This window comes from Neurospora crassa, linkage group II (genome assembly GCF_000182925.2).
Source record: "Neurospora crassa OR74A linkage group II, whole genome shotgun sequence".
Lineage (NCBI taxonomy): Eukaryota > Fungi > Ascomycota > Sordariomycetes > Sordariales > Sordariaceae > Neurospora > Neurospora crassa.
The window spans coordinates 2,122,234-2,132,021 of NC_026502.1; positions in this window are offsets into that span (position 1 = coordinate 2,122,234).

Genomic DNA, 9,788 nt, shown 5'->3' on the forward strand with positions numbered 1-9,788 from the left:
TAGATAGTTCAATACTCTCTAAACCTTCTAATTATTCCATATACACTACTACTTCATTTATTATATTAATACCGGCTATTAAGAGGATACTTTATTTAAAAAGGGGGTATAATTAATTAATTTAAATAATAACCCGAATATATTCTAATTAATCGTACAATAGGTTAAATTCCTTAGTATAATAGTAGTTATAAAAGTTATAAATAGTTTCCGAAGTGCCTTATTACATACATTCGAACTTATCGAAAGCGGATTATTCAATAGCCTAAGTATTATTATTATATTTAATTTCCAAGAAAGTATAGAGGTTATTCTACGTAAACGTATTACAAATTATATTATACTTAGATTTACTATAAAGAATTAATATATATTTAATTTATATATTTTTAGGATTACCTTTAATATAGTTAATAGCGAACGAAAGAAAAATATAGGGGTACTTTTAAAAATATATATTAATATTGTAGAAGTAATTCTATAGCTATAAGAAATTCTCGCCGGTAAATTTAATAATATTATATTTAGGATAGTATTTAGTATAGGCTAGTATAATTATAGTTAATAAAGGAGTAATTATAGCGATAATTATTAATAAAGGGGTAATAAAGGGATTTATAGTAGAAATATAAATTTAATTATAGAAGAAGTAATTTTAATAATAGAACCCAATAGGGATAAGGGAATAATTTCCTACGGAATCTTATTTAATAAGGCCTACGAAAGCGAACTATTCCTATTAAAATATATACAAAGGGAAATAATTAAAAAGGAGCTTAATTATAACGAACCGAAATTCGAATAATTATTACTTACGTACGAATTTATCGGCTTCCGAAATTTAGAGGTACAAACGGAGAGCCCGGGGCAGTATAAGGGGGTAATCTTTATTACTATCTTCTTTAATAAACTCTATAGTAGGCTAGTATTATTATAATAAAAGTAGAAAAAGTTAGGCCGTCTTAATTATAGTAACTATAAAGATAGTAGCGTAAGAGGAACGAAGAATAACTTCGGTAATACAAAAAATAAACCGGCCGCTATATATATATATCTTAATAATATCAGCTCAACTCCCAGAAGAAGAATTATTAATTTATTAGGAATATAGGCGAAAGGTAGGCTGAAGTGACTATAATTATAGCTATACGTAGGGGATAGTAAATTAGAGGTTAATTTAAAAATATATTAATAACTATCGATTATAATAAATTATATTCCGTTAAACCTCTTTTATACTTATACAAACTCTATTCATCCGCTAACGAATATTATAGAGCCTCGTACTAATCTAACACCTTAGTATAGTAATAGATTATCCTTCCCGCAAGCCCAACCCGATATAAGCATTATTATTAGTAATCCTACGTATTAATTAATAAAGGGGAGTAGTAGCCGCTAAAGTGCTTCTATATACGAGCTCTTAGCCTCCTAACAAATCGTTTGGAGGGTGGATAGTAAGGCGGTACTAGAAATTCTAATATTCGTATTAATAATTATTATAAGAATTAATACTAATTTATTAATTAGTAAACTACTATTAGGTACCGATAAGTATAGTATTATATAAATAATATATATTAATTGCCGGATATTTTAATTAATTATAGAGGTATTATTGTAAGCGATATTTCCGGCTAAAGGCGTAGTAGTTTAGAAGGCTATAATCTGAGCTGCTAATATAATTGGGTTGATATTAGTAGTAATAGTTATTATAAATATAATAATTATCTATAATTATAATTGCGGTTGTAGTCGCGGCGCCTGGGGTTGTAGCGGTAGGGCGCGTGGTGGTGTCTAAAGTCGCGCCGGTTCGCGTACTACGTTGCTAGCCTCAAATATTCCTAAATCCGATTAATAGTTTAAAGTATTAGTAGCCGACGATAATAACGCCGCTACTATCTCTATAATCGCTGAGGACGAAGAAATTATTATTGATAATATTAATATTAGTTAGTTTTTTAAAACCTAGAAGGTAATAAAATACTAAGAGTAGGTAATATAACTAAATATATACGTTAAATTATATTATAAAGGAGTATATTATTGATATAGATTGGTAGTTCTATTAATAGTATTAGTTGGGGAGTTTAAGTATAAGTAAATTACTATAATAGTAATTATATTAATAATGGAGAGGAGAAGAGTTTTGATAGTCCCGTTCTATTACTACGGGGCGTATAGAAGTTTTTTAATAGGATTAGGGTATCGGTATAAAGTACCCTAATCCCTATTTGCTACTATTATATTATATTTAATTTGAACGCTTACTACTATATTAATACGTTTAATATTGTATTGTATAAGAGCTACTATATTAGAATAATAATTATTAATAATTTCTATATTAATAGAGTATAGAAGAATATTATTATAAAATAGAATTACGTTAACCCCGAGAAAGATTGTCTTATGTACGAGGGTTTAATTTAAATTGTCCGTTTAATACTATTCGATAGCTTCTTAGACGAGTTTATTATAATAGAGAAGTTTAAGGCCTTATTTAAAGTCGCGCCGTCGCTATTTATTGCTTTAGTTCCGTGCGATGAATTAATTAAATAAGAGGCTGAGGATGAGGATGACCTAGTTATAGCCTTATATATTGTATCCAATGATAAATATCTATTATTTAAGGCCGTAGTACGTATAAAGACTAATATATATTAGAGTATAGGATTCCCTATACGCGAGAAGTAAATATACCTAATATTTATTGAAGCTTTATATTAAGTATATTAGCGAGATTATAGAAGGAATATCCTTATTATTACTAATTAGTATATAAAGTAGTAGAAGAAGGTGTTATTTAATAATTAGTATATTGTAATACCTTTATTTATATATCCCTAGTACTAGTAGCGTTAATACTACTAATTATTATATAGTAAGAAACCGTTTGGCTCCTACTACCTCGTTTTTTAGCGGGGCTAGTATGTAATGTACTAGGGGTATACTAACGAAACCTAATTTAATCGCTTAGATTATATATTTACGTACGAGACCTCCTATAGTTAGTCTTTTATTTAATATTACTTTATTGCGCGCTATACTATATATTTATTAATATTTCTACTAATACTACTATAATACAATAGGCTTAGGTATAACTTCTGTTATTTCTATATTCTTAATTATTATATTTTTAATTATTATTTATAGTAAGGAGTAGTTAACCGATTTGCTGATTGTAAAAGCCGCTGCGGTTTATAACGTTATAGGAGTCTGCGAATATATTGGTATTATTAAGTTATTCGAAGATTATATTTAGACGATTATCGGCCTCTTTGTTTTATATCGTAATAAGTACTACCTTATGCCCTACTATTTATATAGTATTAGATTAGATAAGCGACGATTAATAATAATTAAAAATGAGTACGAGTTTGAAATTACGGATGATATAGAGTTCTTATATATTAATTAGGATATTTATTTTGCTTAATAATAAAAAGGTACGGCGGGTTGGTGGGAGATGGATATATAGTAAGTATAGTCGGGGCGCTATTGTGCGTTCAAATTATTTTATATTTATATAAAAAGGGGGGTGGGGATTAAAGTATAGATTGTATTGTAGCCTATATATATTTAAATACCCGCCGTAAATTTGAATCTAGCTTTGGGGAATATTTAATTTAAGTTGTTGTAAATTGTTTAAATACTTTAAGCTGTTTAAATTTATAAGCCGCTCAATATATTATAAATTGTTAATATACGGCTTATTTTATATTGAGCTGCTTAATATATAGTATAACTTAGGCTTTGTAAGCTGTTCAAGTGTCTATCCCGTTTAGTACCTATTAAGTAGCTTGTTATTTGAGTAGTTGTTTCTAGTACGCTGGGACGTATATGCGTAACGCAGTTAGATGTTATATTTAATTGAGCGGTAATAATTCGGTAATTTATTAGTTTATTACCCCCTTATCCTACCTGCTAAGGTAGTGTATCTTAGCGGGTGGGATGGGGGGGTAATAAGTTGATGAATTACCGAATTATTACTATTCAATTAAATATAACGTTTAACTACGTTGTATATATACGTTCTAGCGTACTAGAAATAATTATTTAAATAATAAGCTACTTAATGGGTATTAAATAGGATAGATATTTAAATAGTTTATAGGGCTTAAGCTGTACTATATATTAAGCGGTTCGATATAGAATGAATTATATATTAATAGTTTATAGTATATTAAGCGGCTTATAAATTTGAGCGGTTTAAAGTATTTGAATAGCTTACAATAGCTTAAATTAAATATTCCCTAAGGCCAGATCTAGGCTTACGGCGGGTATTTAAATATATACAGACTACAATACAGTTTGCGCTTTAATCCCTACCCCCCTTTTTATATAAATATAAAATAATTTAAATACTATTATATAGTAGCGCCCTAATTATATTTATTATATATCTATTTCCTACTAACCTGTCGTACTTTTTTATCGTTAAGCGAAGTAAATATTCTAATTGATATATAAAAATTCTATATTATCCGTAATTTCCAATTCATATTTGTTTTTAATTATTATTAATTATCGCTTATCCGGTCCAATATTATATAAATAGTAGGGTACGAGGTAGTATTTATTACGATGTAAAATAGGGAGGCCAATAATTATTTAAACGTAATTTTCGGATAATTTAACAATACCGATATATTTGCGGACTTCCGTAGCGTTATAGATTGCGGTAGCTTTTGTAATCGGTAAATTAGTTAATTGCTCCTTATTATAAATAATAATTAGAGGTATAATAATTAAGAATATAGAGATAACGGGGGTTGTATTTAAGCTTATTACGTTATAATAGTGTTAGTAGAAGTATTAATAAATATATAATATAGTACGTAATAAAGTAATATTAGATAAAAGACTAATTATAAAAGGTCTTGTATGTAAATATATAGTTTAGGCGATTAAGTTGGGTTTTATTAGTATATTTTTAGTATATTATATATTAGCCCCGCTAAAAAATGAGGCGGCGGGAGTTAAGTAGTTTCTTACTATATAGTAATTAGTAGTATTAGCGTTATTAGTATTGGGGATATGTAAATAAGGGTATTGCGATATATTAATTATTAAATAATACTTTCTTCTATTATTTTATATATTAGTTAGTAGTAATAAGGATGTTCCTTCTGTAATTTCACTAGTATATTTAGTATAAGGCTTCGATAAATACCGGACGTATTTACTTTTCGTATATAGGGAATCCTATACTCTAATATATATTGGCCTTTATACGTACTACGGCCTTAGATAATAGATATTTATTATTAGATATAGTATATAAGGTTATAATTAGGTTATCCTTATCCTCGGCTTCTTATTTAGTTAATTTATTACGCGGAATTAAGGTAGTAAATAGCGATAGTACAATTTTAAATAAGGCCTTAAGTTTCTTTATTATAATAGGCTTGTTTAAGAAGTTATTGAATAGTATTAAGTAGACGATTTAAATTAGGCCTTCGTATATAAAGTAATCTTTCTTAGGGTTAATATAGTTCTATTTCGTAATAATATTCTTCTATACCCTATTAATATAGAAATTGTTAGTAATTGCTATTCCAATATAATAGTTTTTATATAATATAATATTAAATATATTAATGCGGTAATAAGCGTTCGAATTGAATATAGTATAGTAGTAGCAAATAGGGATTAAAGTACTTTATACTAATACCCTAGTTCTATTGAGGGACTTCTATACGCCTTATGGTAATAGAATAGGATTATTAGAATTCTTCTCCTTTCTATTATTAGTATAATTACTATTATAGTAATTTATTTATACTTAAGTTCCCTAGTTAATATTATTAATAGAGCTACTAATCTATATTAATAATATATTTTTCTATAATATAGTTTAATGTATATATTTAGTTATATTACTTACTTTCGGTATTTTATTACCTTCTAGGTTTTAGAAAATTAATTAATATTAATATTATTAGCGATAGTTTTTTTATTTTCGGTAATTATAGAGATAGTAGTAGCGTTATTATTGTTGGTTATTAATATTTTAGACTATTAGTTGGATTTAGGAATATTTAAGGCCGGTGATATAGTGTGCGAACCGGCGCGATTTTAGATACTACTACGCGTTTTACTGTTATAACCCCGGGCGTTGCAATTACGACTGCGATTACGGCTATAAATAATTATTATATTTATAATAACTATTACTATTAATATTAACTTAATTATACTAGCGGCTTGGGTTATAGCCTTCTAAGCTGCTATACCTTTAATTGGAAATATCGTTTATAATAATGCCTTTGTAATTAATTAAAATATCCGGCGGCTAATATATATTATTTATATAATACTATATTTATTAGTACTTAATAGTAGTTTATTAGTTAATAAATTGGCGTTGGTTTTTACGATAGTTATTAATATAAGTATTAGAATCTTTAGTACTACTTTATTATCTACCTTCCGAACGATTTATTTATTAATAGAATAAATATTATAGTTTGGTCCGGGTTATCTATTAAATTGCAATTACGAAAATACCTCCTTTATAGTATGGATAAATGGTTTTTTGAGATCCCTCTCTTTTAATTAAAGTAGGTAAATTATTATTATTAATACCGACTATCGAGCGTTTTTTTAAAGATTGTATTTTAGGATATTGTATAGGGATTATATATAATCCTAGCCCGGGGGAAATAGTATTTGTCGGAGAACCTTAATATATTCGACGACGGTTTTGGATTTTATAGTTTATAGTATTAAATAAAATATATTAATTAATGGTTTCTACTTAAAGATTTTTTATTTACTATATTAAGTAGGAATTAATATATTATTTTACTAATACTATTAAATTCGAAATATATTACGTTACTAGGTTAATTAATAATACGATTTAAGGTTGGTGCGATTAGCGATACGGTAGTTAATTCGAGGGATATGTTTTATTGTTATGCGAATTCCTTTTTATAGCTTTTGAAGCGTTTTTTATCGATAACCCTACGAAGACGGACTAGTTCTATATAGCTACGGCCTTTACTAATAATATTGAAGTTTAAATTTCCGTATTCGGTATTAGTAATTATATAATTATAGTACGAAAAGGTAGCGGTAGTACTTAAGTAGCCCGTATTCTATTACTATTATAATATATCCCCGATAAATATTAAAATAGGGGCGTATAGTAATACCTTCTTATTTAATCTAGGGGTTATATTATTAATAGTTATACTCCGGTTTAACGCTTTTAATAGCAATAAGGCTTCTATAATATTATAAAAGTTAAATCCGTACGGGCTAAGTATTACTAGTAAGATATTGATTTGATAGGTATAATTATTCCGGGGTTAATAAGTAAATTGTAGGTAGCTGCCTATAATTAATTTTATTATTGTACGGTATAGACCAAATCTATTATTAAAGTTAAGATACGGGAGGCTACGAACCTTCCCTATTCTACCTAAAATAAATTTATTAATAAGTATTTACCGGGTAAATTCTTTAATTTTAAGGATTGTAGGGATAAGGGATATAAGGTATAGCGGTATTAAAGAATTTAATTCCTTAGTATATATCCGTATAATATAGTAGCGGTTAGTAATATATAGATTTAGGTCGTTTAAAAAGGATATTTTACTACTAAAGGCAAAATTGAAATATATATTATATTTATATTAATAAATATTCTTAGGAGTAATAAGCTCTAGTAGATTTTCGGCGAATATCTATTCGTTAGTACTTAGCGCTTTACCGGTTAGATTAATAGTGATCTTGGCGGCCGGATTATTAAAAATAGTTTTATTAGGAAATATATACGTAATAATAAGGATGATATTATTTAATTGGGTTTATTAAATACCCTAGCTACCGCTATCGAGTAGATTAAGGGTGCGTTTTATATAATAATCTCGGTATATAGCTTTAATTTAGCCTATATGCGATTTTCTTCCGGTATAATAAGTAGGGTAGTTATTAAAATTATATTCGAATTCGATAATATTGCCCGGGAAGATTGGTTCGAGGGAAGGGTGAGGTAGGTAGAATACGAATTTACTACTCGTTATACAGATAGAGCTTGCTTATTATATCGAGTATTATATTTTTGTAGGATTATTAATAAATTTAGTTATACCGAAATATATATTATTAGTTAATTGGGAGGTATAGATGCGTTATATAAAATTAATTAGGTTAAGGAAGAATAAATTTTAGGTAGGCTTCTCCCTTATTGTTATAGTTTTTTTTTTTAAAACGATAATAATTTCTACGAATTGAAGGGCAAGTCCTTCGTTCTATATAAATTGATATATAATAAATATTTTTAGATTTTACGTTTTAAGGTATTAAGGTTGGCCGGTAATTTATTAATCTTTAATACAGATTCTAATAATTTGAAGAATTGTAATTGGGTAGTATACTATTTGCGTATAATATTATAAACTAGGTAATATAGATCCTATCCAAGGATGAAGTTTGAAATTTAATTAATACCTTTTGTATAGAGTTGGTTAATGGGTTTAAAATTTTTAAACGGGGCTTAGTCTTTTAAGTTATTACGCCGGTTACTACCAACAATAGATTTATTAAGTATTATTAATTTGTTATTAGTATTATTGATACTATCGGCTTTATTTTTATAGTTATCGGATATAATATTGTTCTAATATTCAATTAGTTTATAGAGTTCCTTTTAAGTAGGTATATTATTAGTTATTAGCTTATTTTCGCCGGTATTTAGGTTTGGAATTATATAATAGTCTTCTTCGGTAGTTATCTTAATAAGAGTCTTTATTAGATTAACGATATTGAAGTTGGTAATAGTAGTAATCGGTTCCTAATTATTATTATTATTATTAAGTTTACTATTTAAGTTTTGAAAGTTCGGTAATAGAGTTAGTTTAATATTTTTAGCCTAGTGTATAATTGTTTTAAGTTCGTTACGATAGAGGGGTTGTAAATTAAGGTTATAAATAGGCTGATTAATTTAGATATATTATACGGGAAGAGGGGTTATTAGGTTGATAATATACTATTATTCTTTCGTAGTATTTTTAAGGGTAGTTAAAGCTTCTTATTCTACCTCCTCTTCTTTGCATTATTACTTTTGGTTTAGTTTATTACGGACGATTATAGTTTTATATTAATAATATATTTTACGAATTATAATAGTGGTAATCGATAGCGATAATTGATGGCGATAAATAGTAATTGTAAGGATATATAGTTGAAAGGAGGTTGAAAGCGGGGTGTTTGAGGCGACGACTATACTAATATTAAATATAAAAGATTTTTATTTAGTAGTATAGTATTAATTGAAGTAAATGGAAATTAAGGAAGGAGGTAACCGACGGTATAGCTCCTGTTTAATAGGATACGTACTGCGATTTGCTTATTAATTGTTACCCTAGTGTAACTATGGGTTGTATATTAGTAGTAAATTTCCTTCTATATTTATAATATTGATTTTTAGCCGGGCGAACCCTTTTTTCTAATTCTGATTGTCCGTTCGCAATACTTAATAATAATAGTTAGGATTTATAATTTGAAGTGAATTGAGATTTTGGTTTTAATTATAACTGTAAATAACAAATGGTGATTAATATTAGTATAGTAAAAAAGGAAAAAAAAGAGTAATAATAATAACGAATATAATAAACCGATTATAAGAAAAAAAGAAATATAATTAAATATTCTACTTACTGTGCTAGTTAATCCGCTAAAGGTAGCGCTTTATTGATAATAAATCTATTTAGTAAGTACGCCTCCCGTTCCGCCTCCTTTACTTTGGGCTTCTTTTAGTAGTGCTATTTCTT